Source organism: Zonotrichia albicollis, chromosome 1, assembly GCF_047830755.1.
Source record: "Zonotrichia albicollis isolate bZonAlb1 chromosome 1, bZonAlb1.hap1, whole genome shotgun sequence".
Taxonomy (NCBI): Eukaryota; Metazoa; Chordata; class Aves; order Passeriformes; family Passerellidae; genus Zonotrichia; species Zonotrichia albicollis.
The window spans coordinates 36978990-37006354 of NC_133819.1; the positions used below are offsets into that span (position 1 = coordinate 36978990).

General features: G+C 35.5%; 1 protein-coding gene across 3 annotated transcripts in view; it reads left to right on the top strand.

Moving 5' to 3' along the window:
- KCNH8 (potassium voltage-gated channel subfamily H member 8) overlaps positions 1 to 27365 on the top strand; it is a 177275-nt gene that overhangs the window by 16012 nt on the left and 133898 nt on the right. The window lies entirely within an intron of this gene.

Consider the following 27365-nt stretch of genomic DNA (forward strand, 5'->3'; position numbering starts at 1 on the left):
AAACAATTTCTTCCTAAAATAACAGCATTATCTGGCATGCAGTGTCTGAACATCATGTACTTACTATGTCCTCTGTTGTTGCATGCAATGGTAAAGATTATATCAGAGCAGTTTCCATATAAACTGAACAATTGATTTATAACATTTTATGCCATTAAGTACCTCAAAATAGTTTTATCCACTGTTAGGATGAGTTATGAAGTTATGCACTTATAACGCAAAAATCAGCAGAACAGAAATACTTTTAAATATTCCTTCAGATTCGATGATTGTAAAATGCCAGAGCTTTATCATTAACAATGAAAAATAACTCTCCAGTGTGGTTGCCTTGGCCTGCATTCATATTTCCATGTGTAGAAATGGGGCAATAAGGAACAAGTTTCCCTGACAGATCTCAAAGTACAGATACAAAATAATTTTGTACAAAATTATCCATATCTGATGAGTCAGCATGTTATATATAACTTGCAGTGCATTATCTTTCATAAGTGACTTCATTCTTGGAAATATAATTTTCAGATAAGTCCAAGGAATGAAGTCAATTTTAAACTAAAATTTGAAACTTCTGGAGGACCAAATGTTTCAGTGTCTTTATTAGGAACACACTTACTAAATAGATTGCCAGACATAAGAAGGGGACAGGCGGGTCCAGATGGTGTTTTCACCATCTGAAAAGTGTCCTTCTCTCCATTGATTAGAGTACAGAAGTATAAAATAAATGCCTGAAAATTGACAGGACAAAAGGGACCACCAGTAGTCTTTTTTCACTGTGTTTAAATGGCCACAGCTAGGAAGTTCAATCATTGAGGAATACTGATTCTTTTAAATAAATTAATTAAAAAATATATTATATATATATATATTACAGCAAGTTCTAGTTGCTGCAGTGATTGAATTCAAAACCAGTTCAGAGATAATATTTCTTTCTGACAAACCAAGTTAGTATTGATATCTGAACTTAAGTCTACTGGCCATAATTATCATCAAAAGCAGGTAACATCTGCAGAGCAATATATTGAAAGCTGGGTGCCAAATTAAAACTGGGAATGGCATTTCACAGGGTTGTTCTGATTTTACTCTAAGTCTGAACTTAATTCTGTTTCTAATGAAGCTAAATTGCAAATTAACACCCCTGTATAGCACTTGGCTTTCAATGCAGAGGTAAATAGAGTAGATGTAGAAGCAGATGAAAGTGAGAAGCTGCCCACTCTAGGTTTAAAGGAAACAGGTGGATCTGGAGCGACTGGGTTGTTGTTTGCCACTTACCTCATGTTAGCTCATAATCCCGTAAGCCTTTGGGAGATTACTGTGAAACAGAGCAGTCCTGTAACAATGCTTCTCATAGTCATAATCAGGGAAAAACCTGTTCCCCAGTAAACAGAAGGAGCTCTGTGTGCCCACCAAACCATAAGCCTTTTCAGGGTGAGCCCTCTCAGCCTGGAAATACTGACTGCTTGCCACTGTGCTCTCCTTCACTGCTCCTCAGGAACTTGCAAGCCCAGACTTCAAAAAGGAAAGAGGGCTGAAAATGTCACTTCACAGATGAGATAATTTACAGATAGAATATTTTCCATGGGAATGATATCCTCATCTCTCCTGATACTGCTTGCAACTGTGCAAGGTGTTTCATTGCATAATGGGAAAATACACAGGCAGTAGGTTCATGGGAATACTTGATGTCTGTGCTTTGTAACACTATTATTACTTTAACTCAAACTAACGTGCACCTTTGCCTCTTGTTAAGGAGTTTGCATTAAAAATGAGGTGTGGTCTGAATAGCTCGTAACAGCAGGGTTGGAACTTTAAGGTGCTTTTGAACCCTAATCATTCTATAATTCCAAGAATAGGTCTCCTATATGTCTTTTAATGTAGATAAAACCTGTATGTGTAACCCCTGTTTGGTATCTGCAGCGTGTTTCACATTTGCTGGATGCATTGCACCAACCAGAGTGCCCTGCTAATTCCATGCAGTCTGTGGGACAGGTAGAGTGGGCATGGAGACCTGGTTCATTCCTGGTCTGGAATGGCAGGAAGCATCTCTGGCGCTGTGCATGATGTCCTGTAGCAACATGTCAGATCCAGTGAGACCAGAGTAATATGCACAGTAGACTGCATTTCTGCAGTTTTCTGAAGGTGGTGATCCACATGTTGCATTGCTGCTCTGTCCCTCAGTAAAGGTTTTGCCCACTATTTCTGGATTTCCCATGGTCATGCTTTCTATCTTGCCCCTTCAGAAGTAAGTGCATGGCAGTGTACTGCACAAAAATATAGGAAATTAAATTCTTTCTAAGTAGGAAGATTGAATGTGGTATGAGGGCAAATCTGAGGGGAAATTAAGATATCTGATAGCTCTAGAGTTGAGTAGAAAGGCAGCATTTTGGATGATTTAAATTATACCTTCATTCTGGCTCTTGAGGCAGTTACAAGGCTGAGTAAATAACAAAATTCCCTAAATCAATTCTTTACCGTCCTTGAAATGAGACTTCATGTACACCTAACTTGCAAGGGAACTCTGAAGAATATTTAATGCTTTTAAAGCATCTTGAAGATGTACAATGATCTGCAAATAATGGCCTTAATTACTAAGAAATTATTCATTTCTCAAATCCATTAACACTGTTATTATTTTATCTTGTTTAGTGCTCTAAATGAATTTATTTTTTTTAAAAAAAGATGTCAATTAAAGTTAAAAAAGAAAATTATTTTTACTCAGGTCCAACATAAACCTCCTTTGGGGTGAGTGGCCAATTCCACAAAAGCCCCACCCTGTTTGGCAGAGCAGTAGGGTTGTGTTAAGTTCCAGTTGCGGCTGTGAATTGTCACCCACAAATCAATATCAACGCTATGATATTGTTAGTTTTACTCCAGCCTAACCAAAACTTTGGGTTTCTCAGTTATGATGCTAGTTTTGTTTTGCGAAGATTTATGATACTTGTGTAGTTTTCATGTTCTCCAGGTATCATTGCCAAATTAATTGAAACAGAAACATGTTGTAGAAAAGGGTTTATTTCCATGTTCTTTACAAAGTTAATATATAATGTTGCTATTACTCCTTATCATTTTGTGTCTTAAATGCTCTGTTTTTGTTTCCTTGTAATTTTTTTTCAGTTGGAGTTATCCATTCTTTCTTAATGCAATGTAATTTTTTTGAAAACATCACAATAAGAAACAAATCATAAAGGCTTCTCCTGTTTTTTTCCTTCCAAGCACTTCATTTTCATTTTAAAGTTATAGTACTTACATTTTCTTCCATTCTGTGTGTGAATGCTCTACACCCACTTTCTAGGAGTCAGAGTGATGCATAGATGGGACAGATCAGAGAACTTAATAGCTGGAAGACAAGAGATTCTATTTGTTAAAGACTGCTGAATCTTAAGCCAAAAATGTGTATATATTACTCTTTCAGGGGCTTGTTGTGGAGAAATGCTACTGTTATGGACCTATTAGAAAGCCTGTTCCTGGAATTTCCATTTTCTTCCCTTCGTTGACTTCTGAAAGTCTCTTCTTTCGGTTTGTTTTTTTTGTTTGTTTTTTTTTAACATCTATTTGATACTATTCAGTATATTTTCACATTCTTATAATGCCTTTTTTGCTTTCCCATAGAGACTGGATGTACATGGGCAATGGAGACCGTGATCACAAATCTCTATGGCCCTCACCCTTCCCAGCTGCACAGCTGGCTGTCAGTCCAGATGTTGCTCTACTCTTGTCTAGGAAGAATTAATTGTTCACTGACTAATAAAGAAGTGAACTCAACCCTGCTGACTGCCAACTTATCATGGACCAGGACTCAGTCTCTTCTCGTTTTTTGTGCTTAGGAATTTTTCCAGGCCCACTTTTTAACATTTTGTCTATAAATCACGGGAGTGGTGGCACTTTATCTTAACATATTCTTCAAGATTTCACAAAAAATAGTTTTTGAAACATATAAAAACAAGGTCTTATGTAATCTTAGCAAGAAAAATGTCTTCTGAATTGTAAAGTAAATAATTATTTCATGGGGATAAATTCCAGAAGTTCATACTTATTTAAATCTTAACCTTTAAACCCTTGGAGGAAGGAGAAGTATCTACAGGACACCATTGCTCAGCAACAGCTTACTGTTCAGACTGAAATATTTAAAATCTCCTACGCCTATGTGCAGCCAAAAAATATATGTAATAAATTATGAATGGTGAACCTTAAATCAGATTTTTATTTGAAAGATGATAGGAGAAAATATGGGTTTTTTTAAAAAAACAACATTATAAGTCTTGTTTGCCATCCATTTTTAGTAATCGTTTTCATATTATGTGCTACAGTTCATGCTGTTTCTTGAACATTTTCATACAGACTTTCAGATCAGGATGTGCCATAAATATCAGAGTATAAATAATCTATCATTATACAGACATTTAATAAATAATGTATGGCTGTGACAAGAATGAGCAAGCATGACTTCTAAGGCAACCCTTTGAAACACTGATAAATATATGCAACAAAAATTTGTAAAATTTATTCTCAAATTATAACAGCTACACACTGATGTAGTAAGGAGACAAAGTGAATGGTTAATGCACAGAAAAAAAGTGTCTGTCTCCTGCAGACACTTTTAGTTGTGAATACAGATTATAATTTTCTTTTAAGCTATTGTAGTGCTAGGTAAGAATATTACTACACTATTAGTAAATCAAGTAATGAAAAAAGCTGATGTATACCCCACTTCTGAAAATCACGATGTTAAGTAATGGTGCTCTGTGCAATAGTCTATGAAAAGTTTTTGGGTTTATTATCATCAGATGATAAACATATCAAAATGCAAAAGTACAACAAAAAATTCTGCTCACCTATTGATTAAAAATGCAACATCATTTTTTCCCCACTGTTATTGATATATCACAGAAAATAATTTTCTTCTTTGTGTGTGAATTTAAATCTGGAGTACTTCTTTGTAATTAACTACTTTGATTTCTTAAGAATATTTTATATATAGAATTTCTTGATGAAAACCATTCCTTCCCCTGTTATTTCTTGATGAAAACCATTCCTTCCCCTGTTATCTCTTCCAGTGATGAAATGTTCCATTCACTTCTGAAATTTTGTAGATTGTAGCACTTTCTCCCTGAAAACCCCTTGATAATAGTTTATCTTCATGTTTGCATTTTTGCTTTGAAAAAATACACAATTTAAAACTAGAGGCAGAGAAAAAAAATGTGGGCAGTTTATTAAAAATGAAGTTGTAAGTTAAGTTTTCCTAATATAACATATCATCATGCCTTAGGGTCTTCCAGCTCCATTAAATGACGTGGAGATATGTGATGTTAGTAGAGAACAAGAAATGTTTAAACATCTTGCATTATGGATGTTGTTATGTAGGCATATATTACACTTTTATTTAATCAATTGCAGTTAACAGCAAATGATGTCATTCTGGTGTAATACTGAGTAAAACTGTGATCATGACGTACTTTGATGACATGCAGGGCTCCCAGTGCTCCAATTGTTTATCATGACAGGATCATTCCTCTTCATTTTCCATGTGTGATTTAGAAGTGGTAGGTCAGATGGGCTTTTGATGAGTGAAGCAGCACTAGACACCTTCTACGTTCCTGTACAGTCAGATTATCCATTTAGATTAATTATAGAGTAGGAAAATGCTACAAAGATATTCTGTTTATTAATAGTTTTTAAATGCTGAAAGGAGTAACAAGAACCAGAAAAAAGTGAAATTACCCTTCTTAGTGTTTCTAAAAGTTGCAGCAAAAAAATACCCAGATGTACACGTGGCTCCTGAATAGAACAGTATTTCTCTACCAGCCAGTGCTGTGCGTGCAAAATCAGGGTGGGGGGGAACACTCATCTGGGATTGATTGCACTGAAAAGCACAGTGAAATCCTACATTTTTAGAAAAAAAAAAAAGTGGGGCTCTGATTATTTTGTCAGAGGACAAATCCTTTGCCTCTGTTCTGTGTCCCAGTGGCTGGTTTTAAATTCTGCTCAGCAATTTGGCTCCTTTGATAAGTGGCCTTGTTATCACACTGACTTCTCTCACAAAGTTGTTTTTCTTTTTGTTCCTTATGCTTTATCATCACACAAAGTATCTTCCAGTCCTGTCTGTAGGGAGATTAAGAATAGGTTTCTGTATATATAAGATCCCAAGGGGAAGAGGACATCTTTGGGACAATAAATCACATTCTTTTGTTTAAACTACGTGCCAAAACCCTGATTTAAGAAAGAACTGAAACAGAAACTTGAGAGGAAATGTATGTCCAAATCTAGAGACTTTATTTTTCTCTTTACCCTTTATTTTGTTTTCTTTAGCTTCCACTTGAGTGAAAAGGAAGGACATTACATTACATGATAGGTTTTTTCTTCTGATTGTGACTCAAGCCTATGGTTTACTAGATTGTGTCTACTCAGCTTTTTCACATTTGTTTTTTTGAAATGTGGAACTATATAATATAGGTAATGCATTCCTTTATTTTATGAAGAAAATGATAGATATTACTTTTGCAGCCATTAGGTCTCTGTTTTTTACCCCAAAAAATAGATGGTCCTCCTAATATACCTATCTGATCTTTCTCTTTTTTTTAACTTTTCCATATTATTTAACTCAAAAAACTTGGGTGGTTCTCAGTTAGTCAGGGTTTGTATTTCTTTGGCCACAGTCACAATTTGATGATTAGGTATTTATTGTGTATGTATGTGCAAGTATATATGTACATTTCAAAGCTTCATTTTGTATAAAGTAATTTATATGAAATACTAGAAATGAGCCTGTGTAAATAAAAGATTTTTTTTTAATCTGGGGAGCCTAATAGATTCTAAAAACTAAACCAAAAAAAAAAAAAAAAGAATTTTGGAGCATTTGTGAAAAAGCTTCCAGAACTGTAGTGATCTTAAATGCTTTCAAAATATTTTGAACAATTTCTCCCCTTTCAGTCATGGTCCCTGGGATGAAACTAACCACAGAATTCAACCAGCAAGTGATGTTAGCTCAAATTTATGAAAATGTGGTTCAGAGAGCACTTGTTACTTAACTTACATCCTTGTTTGTAGTTTGGATTTTGTTAGGCTTAGTTTCAGTTACAGAACATGTCAGAACCAGTTCCCTGCTGCATCCTAGGGTTATCTTCTGCACTGCAGTGTGTCTCAGTAATGATGGAATAACATCCCCACAGCAATTACACAAAGTAGTGTTGCCACTGTATTTAATACTCTCTTATCTATTTTAATACAGTGTAACAGGTGGAAATTGGAGGTAACCTGCTGTCAACACAGCAGCCCAGCATGATGTTATACCATTTCTGTGAGAGCTACATAGATGGTAGACAGATTATGATAAATTCAAGTAATTATATAAAGTTTAAGAATCTCTGTCAAAGGGGAGATAAATCAATAACACAATGGTTGTTTTCTGCTTCAGATTTGTTAAACAGATATGAAACTAAAGAGTCCTCAATGACAAAAGACTCCTCAAACAGGAAACGATATTAGGATTTGTCCATGATGTATGATTATTTGTTTCATTTAGGTGTAAATACAAAGATTTCTTCAGAAATTGAACATGTGTACTTATTAATATATAACTTGCATTAAATTATATTATTGTAAATCTACTTAAAAACCTATATTTAATAGTAATCTGTCATAAATATTTTGATTTGGTATATAAACTTTAGGAGGTGAAAAGCCTGTGAAAACAGACTTTAAAAATATAATCATGAATGGTGGTCACAAATTTGTATTTTTAAGTAGGTTCTAAATGTTGATGAGGATTAATATTATTTTCTTTTCTAGTCTTTCTAATTTTATTTTTATTTTCTTTTTCCTCTGAATATATGAAATTTTCTCTTTTTGGAATAAAGTCTGCTTTAAATTATTTTAATTTGGTTTTTCAGGTTTTTTTTCTTTCATTTCCTTTCCATACAGTTTTGATTTTTGAGTTGTACAATAGCCACTGTAAGTCATTTGCCTCAGCAGTCAAGCTAGCTCTTTAAAGCTTCTTTACAGAGCTTTCCCTGTCAATATGTGGTGAAAGGAACTATCTCAGCACACTGCTGGTTGCAATTTCAGCTTCAGCTTGAAGCACGCATGGCATTTCTATAGAAAAGGACAAAACCAGCTCTTCAGGTCAAGTCTGCATTTCATGTACAATCCCAGCAAGCTAACTCTGCTGGAGAATGGTTCTAAATTAATTCCAGCTTCACTAATAATAACAACAGGGCCAGAGCTTGCAGTCATTCCCTTCAGCCACGGTCTAATGATTATTTCACAAACAGCCATGTTGATTTACAATGTTTGTATTCTCTTGGGGGTGATTAAGATCTTCACAGTGTAGCCAGTGTAATGGATATTATTAGTGTTCTTGATATGTTTTTGTGCAAAAATCAGCCAACATAGATTAATATAATTTCTGCCTACTTTGTAGAGAGGTGGTGAGGAATACTCAGGAGAAATACATGGCAACTGAGACAAGGGATTGTGGTTTCTCCAGGTGAAGACAGATTTAAAGAGGAAGGCAGAAACTCAGTACTGATCATATAATGACTCTGCATAGTACCTTATGTCACTAAAATCTCCTTTAATTTCAGTTGTAGCCATTTTCAGGGCAGATATACCCCAAGAGAGAAATTATGAAGATGGACAATTGTGGTAAATGATCTGTGTGGGGCTAGGTTTCTACCCATTTCCCAATAGAATCCTGGACAAAGAAAAGCACCTGTTTCTCTGGTGCTGCTTCTTCAGCAGAGGCAGGCAGGTGGGTAGAGAAAAATAATAAGGAGCAACTGAAGCCTTGAGAGCTCCTTTCTCTGTCATTACCAGCTGTAGCTTTCCAACTCCTCTTTCTTTCCAATTCTCTATTTCCTTCCCTAAATCACAAGAGGGGATGGAAACCAGGTTTTATATACTGGAAGGAGCACTTACTAAATTCTCAGACCTAGAAGCAAAAATGCAGAATATGGCCCACTGATTTTTAAGTCTGAGGAAGTAATTAAAATAAATTTGTTGTGGTTTTCACCCTGCTCTAATTACAACACAGAACACTTCAAATGTAGTTGTTGCCAGATCTTTTTGCATATTCAGTGTAAATTAAAATAATCATCCTGATTCTCTGACAAGGTCTATGTAAAGTGATCATAAAATAGGTGGAATACAGTTTTAATTTTCTTACTATAATATGTTGCCTAAAACTGAAGTGTTGTGGTCCCAGGAGTGATGTATGGGTAAATATTAATCTATGAACTTGATATTACTTTTCCATATCAAGCTTGTAAGTCACAGAAAAGTACATATAATATTTCATTCTGTCTTTTCCAGTTTTGAGCAGAAAGGTTATGAATCTGTGACCTGTCATTATGATCACTAATAACCGAAGACTAGTTAAAAAATTGCTTCTGAGGAAAGTTGTCCTAGCATAGTGAGCTAAAATTGTAAGAGCTTTCTGTAAAAAAACCTGAAAATGTGAAATGAAAGACATATTGGTTGCACATATATTTAAAAAGGATAAATAAGGGAATTACTCATTTTCCCTCCAAGGATTTGGATGTATCATTGCAGAGAACAATCTGGCTCTAGAATAATAGTCATCTGAACTCTTCCTATTTAGACTCCACATGGTATTTAAAAAACTTAGCTATTTTTTTGCTTGTTTTTGTAACTTGAGGACATGCTCAACATTAAAATAGTATTGCTGAAAATTATTCCATAGGGCAAAACAAAGCTAGTTGTGTCATTTTCAGCTGACTAAAATGCTATGTAAAAAGGGAAAATATTTATTTTACATAATGTAGACATTCTGATGCAGAAACGAAGTTTTTTTCCATTGCCTTTATTACCTCCTTTAGCTTCTTCTCCATTTCATCCTAGATTTTTTTTCAGAGAAGTACACAACCTGAGTTTAAGGCATGGATTCTTCTATACCTGTCCTAAAATTACTGACTCAAAAAAGTAGGAATAAGGACTGACATATCAATTATGCTGAACAGCAGACTGTCAGCAATGATGCAGATGCAAAAGATGAAGAAGGAACAATGGAAAAATACATTATGAATTACACGCTTTGGTGAATCTTTATGTCAGTTTTATTTTGGTATAACAATTATTTTTCAGTGGAACTTGTTTACACAGTATTAGAATAAAATTTATTTTAAAATTCCCTGTGAGTACTGAATAAAGTGCTTAAATCTGCAAACTGGCATGTGGAATATTCATGTAAACGAGATTTTGTGTCTCTAAGTAAACATCTCTACACATATTCTTAGGTTTACAGCATATGCAGCTATGGTTACAAGTATAATGAATGCAAGTACTAGACAAAGCACAGATATTCACAGTTCCATTGAAGAAAATGGGAAATCTGTCTGCTGTTACCAGCAGGATTTAGCCTGTTCAGATTTAATTTAATTTCTTGTTGGCAGTGGTATCAGTCTCTGCTTCTCTTTGAATGTTAAACCATGTGCTCCTGGCATAAGTAGGGGAAATGAGCAGCAACTGAAATGGTCATACACCTGCTGGCAAGGAGAGGAAAGAGCTACTGGAAACTGCCTTGGTAAAAGCACAAAACAGCATCATGAGGTGCCTAAAGTAATATCAGTGTGCCTTGAGATTATGAGATAAGACACTATATTTAAAGACTTCCTAAGGTTTTATTTTGAGATTTCTAAAAAAACTACAAGGTTCACATTTTAGCTGAATTTTAGGAATTTTTAATAGATAACTGGATTGTGTACAAAGGATTTTGGTAGATTTTATTTAGCAAAAGTAGCTAAGTTCACATATTTGTCATCTTTCTAAAACACACAAGATTAAAGATGTATATATATAAATATATATCAAAATCTGTACACCTATTCCTTCAACCAACAACATCATCAGCCAATTCTTGCAGAGCTGCTTCTGAGGCACAAAAACATTACTTAGTATAATATTAAAAATATGTTGTCCTAGTGCAAGGAACACTGAACAGATAGTTTTGAGTCACTACATCTCCTACCATGCTATTAGAACCGGTGGAGAGAAAGAATTAAAATTGATTAATGTTTACTCTTGGGGATAGTCTTTCCTAGCAGATGAGATATGGAACAGTGAATAGACATGCTAAACACTATTTTTGATGAAACTGGCATCATAGTGTTAGTTAATATGTGTTTGTGATGGTTTGTCACTAGGAGATCTTGTGTTCCAAACAGAGCAACGAGCCAGGCTAACCTGGATTTTGTTTATCGAGGTCTTTTCAGAAGTTCTGTAGACCCAAGCATTGCCTTTCCAGTTCTGCAAGCTTCAATAATCTCTCCGTTACAGCTTTTATGCCATGTCTTTTTTTGCTTTTTTTTTTTGACTTTGACTAGTTAAACATAACAAAATGCCATACAATCAAGAGACAAAACAATAACCATGTAAAGAATGAAGAGTCTTGCAGACATAAGTTTTGCTACCAGTCTTTAAAAGGTGTATATGTAAGATTTTATCCTTACTGTTCCCTCTTTTCATGTCCAATTTTAAATATCTTTGAATTCTAGTGAACCCTTTGAGAAATCCATAATTATAACCTTTCATATTAACTCGTGTCTTGAAATATTTAGTATATTGAAAAGGAGGAAATATCCCTTGAAATATTTTCACATTATAGAAAAATGTCTTGGGTTTGACTTGGAGAGTATGCTTTTCTTTGAAAAAAGATTGTGAATGACTTTGATGGATTACATCATGCAGATGAAATAAAATATTAGATGGATTAGAGATGATGGAAGGTTTTCCCAATTGTAAGGAGGAGAAATGTTTAGAAAACAACAGTTTCTGCCTCTCACGTACATGTAATTTAGTGACCCGTAGTAAAGTACTGTCCAGTGAAATATTTAGAAGTGGGGTCTTTGGTTCAATGAAATTTTTTAAGAAAGTTTAAGTGCTGACAGACTGATCAATTTTAGCTGTTGATCAGGAAAATATACATTTTACATAAAGGCTTGAAACTCTGAACTGCAATGGATGACTGTGATTAAGCAAATGTTCTTGCAGAGGTTTGAATAGAAAGACACAAAGCCCAGCAGCAACAGATTTACAACACATTTTAAGTGTCAATCCTTTCCCTAATGTCTTTCTGTTTATATAGCAGATCTATTTGGAAAAAAGGTGCTGACTTTCTAAAAGAAAAGTGAATATCTTGACTGTCCGAGATTACACTACTTCTGAAAACTCCTGTGGCTGGTGATTCAGCCTGTAACCATTTGCTTATCACAGACTTAGGCTGTGAACCAAGGGCAATACTCCACCAGCCCAGCTGATTGAATATGTAACTTTCTATAAGCATGTTTGTATTTATTACTCTGTGTATGAGAGGAAATATATATGGGAGATAAATGTGAGCACAATCCTGATGTATGTGTTCAATATACATGAAGAACAGGACTGAATCATGCTAACTAAAAGTTCCAGTCCTGTCCCAGTCAGAAAAATGTTCCAGCTCATGAGGGAAGAAATCTGCAGGAAATTGCTGCTTAATTAGATCTTTCATTAATTTGTTCATTCCAGGCAAACCTTTCACTGTGCTTCACTTATTAGTAATGGATTTTTCAACCACATGCAGTAGAATTTGGTCTGGGTTTAGGTGAAAGATTTGCAACAAAAATCTCAAGTCATGTCTTTGAGTTTCTTTCCTTGAAGGTATAAAATGAGATTTCTTCTGAATCCACACATCTTTCATAAGCAAAAATTCACTAAGGCAAACATTCAGTTTAATTTGCTGGTGTCTGTCAAACTCCCGCATTTCTTCCTCTGTTACTAGCCTCTACTTTATAGAGTGTGCAAAATTAAATAGACAAAGTTTAAGGTATCTTTTGTAACTGTTTTAAGTAAAATAACTTGGAAATTAAATAAGTACATTAATAAACTGCAAAGCTAAAGGACTTTTTTTTTTTCTTCTTTCCACTTTGACTTTTGATGATAATGATCAGGTGAAAAAGAATAAGGTAAGGGACTATGGTGTAACTGCTGAGTATTGACTTGTGACTGTTCATGTGCAAAGATAAGCCTCTGTGTCATGTTGGATAATATCAATTTAGGAGCCACAGGGAGAGAGAGAATAATTCCCTTTAAGAAAGAGGAATAAGGAGGTTTTATTCAAGTATAGGAATCTGTCTGTCTTTTTGTTAAGAGGGTGAAAATGAAAATGTAAGTATGGAAGTCAATATCAGATTTAACAACTACAAATATTAGAAGCAAAACTTTTGTTTAAAGTAGATGACAAAATTCCTTCTGTCTATACACATGAGATATTAATGTGTCTTACAATGAGCCAAAGAGTAGTTTTGGAAAAATATTGAGTTTGGAATCATTAAGTTAAAATACTCACTGTGACCCTTGTCATAAACCGTGATTTATAGATTTGCTAAATTGCTTTCTGTTTCTAGATAGTTAACAATTTTCTAATTCTTCTCCTTCAAAAAAAAATTGCATTTCATTTGGATACTTCGAATGAGAGTTTGGAATTTTCATCTTCCATCCTATATCACACTTGTCTTCAAACTATTTAATTTTTTTAAGTATCTTAAGTACAATGAACTTTTCTGCTCATGTGTCCTTAGTAGCAAGTAAGGATTTGTCATACGTGAAGAACATTATATAAAATTGACCTATTTTAACATAAGTAGCTATGCAGGAAATTCAATTCATAAATATGAAATTATAATGAATTTCAATGAAATATTTCTTTTATGTGCTTGTAAATAACTGCACTTACTAGGAGATAATTTGTGACTAGAGAGGCATTTCCAAAGTATAATTATTGTTAGAGTTTTTTCCTCAACTCTTAAATAAAATTACATTGATATTCTGAAATAGGAGACTCAGGAAGCTATGACACAGCTATATCTTCAAATGAGTCTCCAGGACAGAAATACAAGCTGTATATTTCAGCAGTTCAGCACAATAAAATGGGAAAGAGCCATTATGGTGAATACAATCCAAACATACTCAGAGGGGACAGACATGCTCTGTGAAATTTGTAGTTGAAGCAATTGGAAGGAAAAAGAAACAGTATTATAAGAAGTTGAAATCACCTATGTTTGTCATCACAAAAAATATTTGGTCATAATTACCAGAACAGAACAGTGCATGCACTTCCTGTCTTGGTTTGCCAGTTTGGCTGCATTCATCAAAACTGTCTCTAAAAATAATTCAGGAACAGTATAAACAAAAGTCAAAAAATAAATAGAAATCCTCTTCAATGTTATTATGCATTCAGTATTTCATATAAGTGGTATAACATTTGCTGTTAAGAATTCTGTATTTACATGAAATGAGCACACTACCACCCCTCCTTTGTACCTCATGGGCCATAGGGTGGAAAATTCTGCAGGATGCTTCTGAGTTCTTAGACCTGAAAAGTTCCTTGTCCAGTTTTTGGCACTAGATTTTTATGCTGCTGCTTTTGTTTCCAGACCATTTTCTGCCAAGGAAATGGAACACAGGTCTGTAGGTACTTGTTTACTGAATCTTATCTAGATTTGCTTTTACTTGAATTATATAATGACTTCACTGAGTTGAAGAAAGTAGGATTATTTTGTTTTTGATTTGTGCCTTTATGTGCACTTACTGTTTTCCTGATTATCTTGTAGTGTTTTGCAGGAAAATACAATGTTGAATAAAATCTTTCACTCATTTAAATCTGAATTTTCTTGAAACATAAGGTTAAGAAGTAAAATGTCTGAGCATATTCATTTGAATGTGTTAGAGCTTTTTCTAAGTTACTTTTACATCATACATTTTTGACATTTTCCTTTTCAAGATCAAGTCCCCATGCCCTTCGGAGTTGCTCTGTGGTGCCACATGGGTGCTGCTACTTTTCTGAACTTGGCTTGGTTCTCGTGGCAGCTATCAGAGTTCAGGATCAAGGAGATTGTTTCAGGAAAGCTACATGCCCACTTCTTTCATAATCAAGCTCACTGTAAATGTCTTAATTTAAAAGGATAGTATATAGTATTTTCTCATTTAAGCTTATGGCCCAATTCCCACTGGACATATTCAATACAGCATCATCTCAAATACACTTTGAGTTTACTTGCCAGGCAAAAAACTGAAAAAAAATCAAGTGGTACTAAAAATACCACCTTAAAATTTCTTGTATTTTTCTAGGGATGTTTCATTTTTTATGAGAAATGCATGTTCTCCATATGCATATCACAACTGCCATAGACTGGAGAATTTTACAGGATGCTGCTGACTTTCCAAGATAATTTACATTGTTACAATTAATTTTCAGCATGTTATTTATAGTGGGTCCTCCTTATTTTGAAACAATACGTGCTAAGAAAATTATGTGAGTCTGCAAGTGCAGAGCTATCCCAGACTTGTTGGGGCAAAACAGCACCAGGCAGAGTCATTCTATTGCATCCAGACAGAGGGCAGGAGCTCAAGGATGGTGTGACCCATCAATGAGTCAGAATGTTACAGCAGGATGCTGAGGTACCTGCCCTGTTTTCCTCTCTTGCTGCTGTGGTCCACTTCAACTTCTGTTGGGTTACTCTTGATCAAGTTCATCAGGGGCAGGTAAGACCCTATTGATTCTTGGATTGGGTCTTTTTTCTGGTTGTTGAAGGTAGAATACTTTCTAATTGAGCATCTTAGACTATTTCCTAGAATGTCTCTATTTTTGATGTGCTTGTGGGGAAAAAGAGATAGCAATGCCTTTTTTTATAAGTAATGCATTGGCCTTTCAAGTCAGCAGAAATTATATGAAATTACTACAATGGTGTAAGAACGTATTCAAAGTAAACATAAAGTAGAAACAGAGCTGAAAATATCAGACATATTCAGTTACAGAACCTTTTGCACATAATTAAGGAAGATAACCGATCACATTTTTTGTCTGTTTCACTGGGAGTCTAATGCTGAAGATGGAGCAATCACAATTTTAAAGCCATATGCAACCTTCTCATTCTGAAAGTGCTGTTGTTGTGGTCTTGATGTTAACTAAAGCAGTTTAAAGGATGTGAACTTTTCAACACCTGCTGAAAATTAACATCACATAGCTGCAGTCTTCTACTTTATGCTCCCTTCAAACACCTTTTGTGTTTGGGGTAGGACCCTGTAACCTGTTGGTACTTGCCCTGTTAATATTTGCTTGAGAGTCAAGAGAGGAAAACTTGCCTGGCCAGCAGCAGCCAAAATCTGGCATCTTGCTGTTAAGTAAACAAGAAGAGAATCTCGTTCAAACATGAACAGATGATGATCTTCCATAAATGTTTTAGTTGAGAAATTAATTTTTGAAAGCTGTTTGCACTTAGGCTCAGTCATAAAAGAGGAAATGCCTTCTCAGTGATTTTCTTTTGACATTGAAGTCTTTCTAATCCAGCTGATCTAAAAAATGACATTGTTAAACAACACAGGCTATTACAAACCTGTGAAAAGGTTCAGCCCCCAGTCAGGGGCTGAGGTAGAAGCTTTCTGTTCAGATTTTATATGTATATTCCTTAGGTTGATGGTAAACTCATGCTTTGTGGTATATAACCAGGAAAATAGGAATGGAACATATATGCAGATACTCCTGTAAATCCTAATAATAAGCTTTACATGGATTTTATTTGCTTTAATTTCCTTTTCATTTTTGAACAGTAATATATCTTACACTGGCATTTCATTTCATTTCATTTTATAGGATTCTTTATAGTCTTTCACTGAAATCATTATTGTTATTGTACTCTTACATTGAAAAAAGAATTGTCAGCAAGTGTGGAATTAATTTCCTCCCTATAAATCTAGACTCATGATGACTTTAAAGGAAGAGTAACTTATAATCAAAAGAAGTAAGATTTGAGATTTTTATTTGCAATCTTTCAGTACAATATCATAAACTACTAGAACTGCTTTGAAATTTTCCAGTATTAATTTCATGGATGTAAAGTATCATCTCTAAGAAAATGTGTGCAAATCATTAATCCACTGTTTTTTCATTCTCAGTTAATTTTTTTTCTAGATTTAAAAAATCCAACAAAACCAAACCCAAAACAAACAAACAAAAAAACCACCTTAAAAAAACCCTGCCTATATTTTAGTCAGACTGCAAGGTTTACTCTTCCTTAGTATTTTCAGATGTAATTTATTTTACTAAAATTCCTGAAAGGTGTAATGTTCAGTCATTAGTGAATAGTGAGAGGTTTCAGAGGATGGTACATAATGTCCTGAGCTAACTGTTTGCAGAGTATGATTCCCCAAGCTCTCCCTCCTCTTTGGCTTGCAGGTGCAGAGAGTATCTGCCAGAGAAGACAGGTCTCAATTCAGGATGCTGGTGTTTCTCACAAATAGCCATATATGTTAAAAGTATTTGAGGACAGAAAAGGAAATGTGTTTCAAGTGTGTTCCCAATAGCCAATATACTCTCTAGACTATTGGGAAAGCCAAGATATTGTCAGTGAGCACAACCTGAAGTTTATTGCATGCTGTAGATGACAGTGGGAAGCCACAGCACGAACCTGAACTTGTGCTACTAGTGAAACTTGTGATGGTAAACAAATTTAAGTCATATTTTCTTTGTGCTCCTGTCTTCTTTTTGCCATATCTAGCTGTTTGATATACCAAAGCCCTAGGTTCTTTATAGCCAATCTTTGAAATTAACTTCTTTTCAGAGAACTTGGTCGAGATAAATCACACTGCATAGCAAAAAAAGCCATATATCGCTAAAATTGATTCCATTGCCTTGTCTGTCAGGCCTCATATTGCCTGTAAGAAAATATTTTATGTAGGACCTGTTCTGCAAACAGTTTTACACAAGGGCACATTCAGAATTTCTGCCCCTATTTATAAACAACATGAATCATACAAGATGACTCATGAGAATAACTGCACACAGAAGTGTGGGACTGTACTGGGTAAGGTTAGGATGCTGGTTCTTGCTCACAGAAAAAAATCTAACCTGTAGATGATCTGTGTGCTCCCTTGGCAATGTGAAGCTGCGTGCTATGCCAGTGTGGAGTCTCCTGGACAAGAGGAATCAGGTATCCAGGCCAGAAAGGCTTTTTCCCGCCCAAACATATCAGGAAATTACTATGAACCAGCAAGTTTGATCATGCATATTATCTGGTGCTTCTCTATAGACTGCATTGAAGGCTTGTTCCAGGACAAAGTCACAGGTGACCTCAAGTCAGAGGATGTTTGAAACACTTTTGCATTTATATCAGAGTAAAGGAATCCTGAAATGTTTGTGCAGGTGTCTTCTGTAAGCAAAAGCAGGCACAAAACAGAGCTTAACCTTTCAAAGGATTGAATTTAAATTGTTTTTCAGTTTCAACAGTTTACACTTCTAAAATTTGTAATCGAAAATTTCATAGACCATGGTTTACCTTCTGAAAGAGTAGTAGAGTGTAATAATAAAAGGGAGGTGACCTCTGTTTTTCCATGACTTTTTGGACTGTATTAAATATGCTGCTCCTCTTATCTAAATATCCACCTTAAGTCAAAGCCATCTTCCTCCCTTATAACTAGGGGATAAAAACAGGCAACTTCAGGGCATGATTTATTTGACCTCTCTGTGACACCTACAGTAAAACAGATGGGTGGTGACCAGGAAACACCCATCATCCCTCTAGATCTCTTTACTAGACCAGAAGTCTTGTTCAGATTTGAAGTATTTCTAGTCAGTGGAGACTTCACCAAGGTTTAAGGAATGGACTTTTTTTGAAAGTGCAATGAATATATACAGTCTACCTTTTCTTTCCTGTGTGTGGCTGTTGTTTCTTTCCTGTATGTGTGTTGTCTAGGTATCTCTGGGGAAAAAATAGCTTCCAAGACTGTGCTACACAAATATGTCAGAACATACTGCTCTGTGGGTGGCAAGGGCATGGAATCCTGAAGTCTCTCTTTATAATACTTATTTCATAATACAAGAATTGCAAAAAATTAATAACAAAATGAATAAATTCTTAAGTATTTGCTGTTTCTGCCTTAGATTTTGCAATAGATTTTATGGTGTCAGACCTGTGAAGGAGATATAGGAGTCTACAATGGCAGCCATGTCACAGAAGGAGGTAATTTAAAAGAAAGATGGCTAAAATTTTTCTTTGTTCCGATTAATATTACGTTTGAAACTATGGTGGTGTCCCTCTTCTTAAAAGGACGGCAGCTTTTTCTCATGTACTCTACAAGAAATTCAGTCAGTCTGTTAGCATTAGAAAAAAATTCTGGAGAAAGAGTTAGGGGTGACTAAAACCCAAAATGTGTAATATCCTGGGATATTGGTGACTGTGGTCAGCTCAGTCACTCTCTGACTCAATGAATGTTATCTTTCATGTGGGGTAGAAAGGACTGAGAGACAGAAATTGAATATGTAATTCAATAATCCAGGTATTTTACAGATTCAACCCATTTTGGATCAAATCCTGCATGCTGAATAAGTCTTTTTAATTTCTGATTACTGGTAAAAAAGAAGGAAGGCAACAAGGACAAAGATGCATGCAAATCTCCTTTTCTACTAGGAAGAGGAGGCATCCCAAGTTGAACAAAATCTGAATTTCCAGACTACAGCAGTTCTGATGAAATTGGTTCTCTGTTCTCAGGGTACTCAGTTCCACGGGGCTGTGAGTTTAAAATCTTAATTTTGTTCCAAGCTTGCTGAAGTTATAGTTGACACATACTACTGTGACTCTTTTGTGTATGCCTCATGTTGCCACTCAAGTTTATGCTCCTACAGTGTAATAAACTTGAATCACTCTATCTAGAGACCACTTTCAAAGTACTCTTAATAAATGCAGCCCCTCCATAAATGCTGTTTTTAAATTGGAACTGGCAGGGTAGAATACATAATAAATGTCTGCTTAGTTGATGGAAATACCCTGATTTCATTCACTCATAGAATGAAATCCAGAACAAATAAATGTCAGTTTTAGAGTGGGGAAGTCCTATTTGCCTGCTACAGCTCTTTATTCATAATGGGAAGTCTGCTCATTTACAAATATGCTCCCCTGTCAGACTCAACTTATTGATATTTCTGCTTATATAACTTGTTTTACTTCAGATTATTTTTGTGTTCCTACATATGTCTAGAGAGTGCCCAAGGAAGGCCAAAAAAGCTAGGGAAGGGTTTGGAGCACTAGAGAAGGATCTGGACTGAGGGAGCTGAGGTTGTTTAGCCTGAAGAAGAGGAGGCTGTGGGGGGACCTTATCACTCTCTGTGGCTGCCTGAAAAGAGGCTGTAGCCAGGTGGGGATGAGACTCTTCTCCCAGGTAAGAAGAACAACCAGAACAATCAGAAAGGGACTCAAGTTGCAACAATGAAAGTTTAGATTGGTTATCATGAAAAATGTCTTCACCAAAAGGACTGACAAGCATTTGAATGGGCTGCACAGGGAAGGGGTGGAGTTACTATCCCTGGAGGTATTTAAAAGACATGTAGAAGGGGCTCTCAGGAACTTGGTTTTGTGGTGGATTTGGCAGTAATGGGTTAATGGTCATACTCAGTTTTAGAGCTCTTTTCCAACTGAAATAGTTCTATGATTTTAAGCTTTTATTAGCTGACTTGGAAAATATTGTTAAATAATTGGTAAGTAGTCGTTGCAAGTGACATAATGACTGCTTAATTAATACTTATTTCTGTCTATGTGCTTGAAGAAATACAAGTACGCATTTTCAGCTTAAGCCAGCTTCATTTATTCTAGATATTGTTTTTAATCTTGAGGCTGAGCACAGTGTCTCAGCTTAAAGTAAGTTATGAAGTTCAGTCAGCTTTTCCCAGTCTTGATGAATCTCTTCAAGGTGACAATCTTCTTGCAAATCAGAGGAGAAGGTTGGTACTGGCAAGGAAAGCTGCCACATGTCCTGTGTCTATACCACAGATCTATTGAGCTATATTAGTGGGTTATACAGTTGACTATCAGTAAGATTACCTACCCTTTTCTCTCTGTTATATTGCACATTATAAATGGCTGCATGATTAGGTCACAAACAATTAATTTCCAAGGTCAAAAATAATACACAAAAACTAACTCACATTTTCAATCTTTCATCTCAGTTGCAGGCAGCACCTTTGCATCCTTTTTCAGTAATCGTCTGACTGGGAATGTGGGACTAGAAATGGCTTGTACTGAGCTAGAGAAATTAGTCAGAAAAAAAAAAAGAGAAAAAGTAGAGAGACAAAAGGGGAGGTACTAAAAATCAGAGAGGGAAACCAGAAGTATAAGTCTATCCCATGTGACAAAAAAACCAGAACTATCCCAGTCCCCAGTAAAATAATTCATATGGATCCATTGGGTTTTATTGGGGAAGACTGAAACCCATTTTCATGTAATTCAGTCCGGGCACTGATTCTCATTCTCACAAATCTACTATAATTGTTTCTGTGTTTTGATTGGTTTTGAATTTCATGTTTATTCAGTTTTGCTTTACTTCTGGTGAAAGATCAGTTGCTAAAATTGCAAAATAATAGTCAGACTTGTAGAATGAGTATTAAACAACAGTTTCCTCCAGTAAGCCCTATATGCTGGAGCAGGATCAGTTCAGACAGCAGTTCCATGCAGAGGCAGGTCGCATAAAAAGTCCATCAGAACTTCTCTTTTCTTTCAGAAGTAGCAATGAAGGTACAGTTTTACTCTCTGAAATCTTTTCATATTTCTGCTGTTAGTGATTTGCAGATAGATGCAATATTGCAGAGCTTTGACATGAATGCATCTTGAATTAACTTCTGATCTGGTGTCAGGGAAAACACTGAATTTGTTATAGTTCTTATAGAGAAAAAGTTGGGGATTTTTAAGGGATTGAATCAATAGAGTAGATACTCAGTATGAAATTGCAGGTGAGATCTCAGAAGAAACAAAAACTCCATTCTAAACTTTACAAAATGGTCTGTGCATTAATGATTGGAAAAATCATATTATAAATTAAATTTCAAAATTTGCATAACACTTTTAATCTCTCTGGAAAGTCTTTTCTATGAAAAATCTTTTGAACAGTCTATTAACATGCTTTTAGAGAGATGCCAATGATGCTTTTCTTTTATAGCTTATAAATATTCTAAGGGTATTAACTTATGAAGCAATTAGTCCTTTTGATACTATTGTAATTTCTCTCTTTAACAGTTAAAGGTGAAAAACCTATTGATACATGTTTCAAGCTTGTCACATATTTTCAGATTGACAACTTAATGCTGTTTGGCACCCTTGTTTTGCAGGGAGAAATAATTTAAAAAATGAAGCATCATCAAGCTAAAAATAGCAGGAGAATAAATAATGTAACATCTGTTGTAAAGTGGAACAGAACAGTTTATAAAAGAGAGAATGTGGAAGTTTAGAAACAAATTCTATTTATTGACAGTAAAACATCAACCTAAAATGATTATTGCCTTAGTTGCTGTTTCACTGACTCTCTTTTATAACAATGTTGTAATTCAATAAAATTGGTTAATTGCTAGATTGTGATCCTAAAATCATTGTCTCTCCTTCAGTATGCAGAGAAAATATTTTGCACAAAATGCAAATGAATATTATTGAAATCAGAATCTAATTTGCCAGCTGCCAGGGTAAAAGTGCTGGATTCAAATGAAATATCTTTCAAAAGTACTAAAACTTAATCCAAGTTTCCAGATTTCCATCTCTTCTAGAATAAGATAAATTTATTACTGTTAAATGAGTTGCCCTGGAGATGTACCAGAGTAACTGAGAGCGTGGAGAATGTGATTTTAAATATATGTATCTCTGAAGATGAAGATTTGAATGTGGAATAACATATATAGATAAAAAATGGCATTAATTCCTTCTCATTATGAATTGTTTTTTTTTAGGGAATCAAGGAGAGGAAATTATGCTGCTTATCAGAAAAGGGTTTTTGTTTGGCTCTCCTCTACCATCTTGCCTCTTACCTTTATATTAAGTAGTAAAGTGCATTCCAAGTAGTACACAGAACCATGGAATCATAGGATCATAGTATGGCTTGGGTTGGATGGGACCTTAACGTTCATTAAGTTATAACCCTTTTGCCGTGGGTAGGGTCACCTTTCATTAGAACAGGTTCTCAGAGTTCCATCTAACCTGGTCTTGAAGCACATCCAGGAATGAGGCATCTACAACATGTCTTGGCAACCTGTTCCAGTATCTCGCCCCCCCCATAGTAAAGAACTTCCTTCTAATGGAAACCTACCTTCTTCCAGTTTGGACCCAGTCCCACTTGTCCTGTCACTACATGCCCTTGTAAAAAGTCCCTCTCCATCTTTCTGTGGGCTCCCTACAGGTACTGGAAAGCCACAATCGGGTCACTTTTGATCCTTCTTTTTCTATGCTGAACAATCCAAATTCTTTCAGCCTTTATTTATAAGGAGAGGTCTTCCATCCCTCTAATCATCTTTGTAGCCTTCCTCAAGAGGTTGATGTCCTTCCTGTGCTGGGGACCCCAGAGCTGGATGCACTGTTCCAGGTGGGGTCTCACCAGAGCAGAGGAGGAGCATTGCCTGCCTAGCCCTGCTGGCCCAGGATACAATTGGGTTTCTGGACTGTAAACGCACCCTCCTGGGTCATGTCCTCTCATCCAGGAGCACAAGTCCTTCTGGACTCAGCTGCTCTCAATCTCTTCATGGCCCAGCCTGTGCTGGTACGGAGTGTCACCCTGACCCAGAGGCAGTGCCTTGATCTTGGTCCTGTCAAACCTCATGTAATTCTCAGGCCCCACTTCCTGAGCCAGCCCAGCTCTCTCTGGATGGCATCCCACTCTTCAGGTATGCCAACTGCAAAGCTTGGTGTCATCAGCAGATTTGCTTTATTCTTTTTTGATAACATGATTTTGGTCTGCACACTCGTGACTCCAAAGAGACATCAAGGGAAACCAACGAGATTGTACTTGAACAAGCTTTTATCAGGATCCATTCAGCTGAGTATTTTTAGACTGATTCAGAATCTATTAAATGGAGAATAACTATGGGAAGAAAAAGTATAGAATTTAACCTTGAGTTGCTAATATCACATTTACAAAAATAATCTTTCTTAATGTATATTGTGACAGAAAAACAAGATGATATGAGACAGCTTTTGCATACATTTGGAATCAAAGTAAAGCAAAAAAAATGAGGAAGAAATAATAATAATGGGGAATAAAGGGGACTTCAGTGCTCTCACAGCTCCTGTAGGAATCTTATGAAGGATTGTAACGACAATTTACATATCCAGTCAATAGCAAGCTTGAGAGTTCTATTCTAGCTACTCCTTTTTGGTTATGGATATGATGTCTTTGAATTATGATCAATGGTATTTAATTTTGAACAGATTAACAACCCAAAGGAAGAATTAGGTTCAAAACTTATTAATTAAAAAAATAAAACAAAACAAACAAACAAACAAGAAAAACCACCCAAACCCCAAAACCAGCCAACCAAACAAAAAATGTGAAACTAAAACCAAACAACAACTACAAAATACAGTGGGGTTGTTTTTGGGTAAAGAGTCACTGGCTAAAAAGCCCAGTGACTGAAATAGGAGAGTCATATCTGATTTGGGCTTTTCTGCCCAGTAAAATTACAAAAGTAGATACACTGGACCTTTATATTGTGCAAAACATGGTACAGCAGTGACCTAAAGCTAACACCTTTGGATGAGGAAAGCCAGTGTGTTATAATGATTCCAAACAAAAGTAAGCGTACTCTCTATCAATGACTTTACTGAATCTGAATTGATCTAAATCTGCATCAAGAAAAAGATGTTGTTTAGAGATTTTCACTTTCATAATTTTCGTTATGCAATACCATTGCATCATCTTACAATTCTCTTAATACCATAATGCAAACATTTCTCTTTGTCTTGATTACAAGAAGATAAGCTGTGTGCTGCATTATTCTCTGTCAGCTCTCTTTCCCCAGAAAGTAATCTTGGGAACTTGCAGGATGAATTAAAAAATATTAAGTTCGTGCAACTGGCCTGCAGAAGAAACAATCAGAAGCCACAGAAAGTATTCCGAGCCATTTGTTTGGCTCTCAGCACCTGAGAAGTTTGACTTGGCTTACTCACCTTGAAATAGGGACCTCAAGAAGAGAGGAAGGAATCATGAAGGGCGCACGTAAGGAAAACTGCAATAGAGAAAGAAGAGGATTTTAAGTACCATGGCATAAGGAAAGGAATTAGGAAGATGCTCTTTTCATAGTGGACTTCTGTTACAAACTCAGGGGCTAGGAGCTGCACATCCCTATACCTGATGACCTACGGTCTTTTCCAATCTAAACAATTCCATGATTCTTTTATAAATCTCATTAAAGAAACCCAAATTTTTGTTTCACAGCTAATAATTAAGGAATGTCTATAACTCACTTGCTATAACTCTATTGTGAAAGGCTTCCTTAGAACTCTTTTTTCCCCTTGCAAATAATCCTGAAATTTGAAATCAACTCCAGGAAACACAAGTACAAAGCAGAAATCTTGCATGCACTTCATTTGCCTTTCAAAACAGTTTTTGGGTGAAAGCATCACTGATGGTGCCAGTCAGCCATCAGTAATTCTGTGTTCTGAGATGGGGTGCTGTATGCAGTAGAACATCCATGGGGCACATCTGTCTCACAGCTGAAAAACAGGTTTCTTGTGAATTATCATGTTACTGAAAAGTTTTATAGATTGCATATTAATCTTGTTATGAATGTGGTCTCTGTTTACTTGTGACTTCGCAGAGAAAAAATCCTTTTGGAAATGAAACACCTCAGTTGCAAAAATAGGATGTCATGATCAATACAAATCTTGCTTACATGTCCATGCAACAGAAGTTTTTGGCTAGATATAGATTTTAATTTTTGTCTGAGCTTCTTTTTAGAAACAACTCATACTGGGTTTGGAAGTGAAATAAAATAAATGGGCCATTTGTCTCTTCTAGTTTGGTTTGAGTTACAGAAAATGGAAGCTTACTCTTTAGATTCAACAGCTGAATAGGACTGGGTCAATTACCATCAGCTCCCACTTTTTCAGCATAATTCAGAGCAGTACCTGAAGATGTCTGGCATGTCAGTAAGAAATGGAGAAACTAATAATCAGAAATTAAATAAGCAAATAATTGCATACAAATATATTGAAAAATGTGAATGTTACTGGATTTAATTGAAAATGCTGTAACATGGTATATACTTGTAAAGTGAAATCCTTAACATTGCCTCTTTTTACACAGGAAGATATTAAATGTAAATTTCACAGCTTCCTTCACTTCTTTTCGAAGCTGAAATATATACAAAAGATTGTTAGGTTACTCACTTTGCTATATGTGGGCATATAACTGATAGAATAATCTGGTTTAGTTGTATCTCTTGAGGGCTGGGATAAGACCAAGGGACTCAAACTCTGAATGAGGCTATTCATTCTTCTCTGGGAAAGCCAAAATGCAAGAGAAAGCTGTTCAGGAAGGAGATTAGTTGTTAAATGCTGCAAAGGCAAAGGTCCACGTGACTAACCTTGTGTTATAACCTTTTAGTACCATAGATTGAGAATGTGTGATTCTCAGATTCTTGCTTAATTCAAGTTTGAGGCAAATGCTATTTCTGTCCCACTCTCGTTATTTCCTGTCTCCTAAATCCAGTCAGAGACAGATACCATAATAATCAACATAAAGCCCCTTTCCTAGGGATTCAGACCACCCAAAGAAATAGTGATTTTCATAATTGCAATCGCAGTGGAGGCCAGAACAGGTGGATAAAGAGATGAGAAACAAGTTTGACCACTGTTTAAAGCAGAGGGCCTGGATGACCTCTACAACTGAAAGGAACTGCTGAGAGTGCCTCTGGACAATGAAATTTAGTGTCTTTGTCATGGAATTTGATCTTCTAGATGCCATTTATACATTACCAATTTGTTAATTCATTCATTAAAATGTGGGGATCAAATGCCAAACTGAAAATCCTTTACAGAAATATCACCAGTGTACTATTTTCCAGAGCTCCAAACACATTTACCTTTCTTGAATGCTGCAAAACTGTTGGTTAATGCATTATAGCGGCTATATCCTGAGAAGAATAAAAGCTTCGGGAAATGTTTTTCTTTATTTCTTTTCTTAATTGATTTTTCCCTGTGTGCTGTTTTATATTTTCATTACCATGGTGCATGAAGCAGTAAAAAAATATCCTTATTACCTTTGGTTTCTTCTTAATTTTTTTATAAAGCCATTTTTTCATTATAAAAATTTATTTACTTGAAACTTTGATTAAATTTTTATTTCATTTTAGTCTTAGTTTAAGATACTTGGATGCATTTGGATAATTTTTTGATGTCATGCTCTTACAATGTAGAGATTATTTGTACAAGGTATTTTCAAAAGCAAATTTAAATGTACAGTAAAATCTAGTTAGTAGTGCTTCCAGAGAAATACATAATACACTTCCTGATTCTGAAGAACCCTTTGAAATATAGTCAATTAGTTGGTGGGCTAGAAACATGGGGAAACACTGCTCTGGG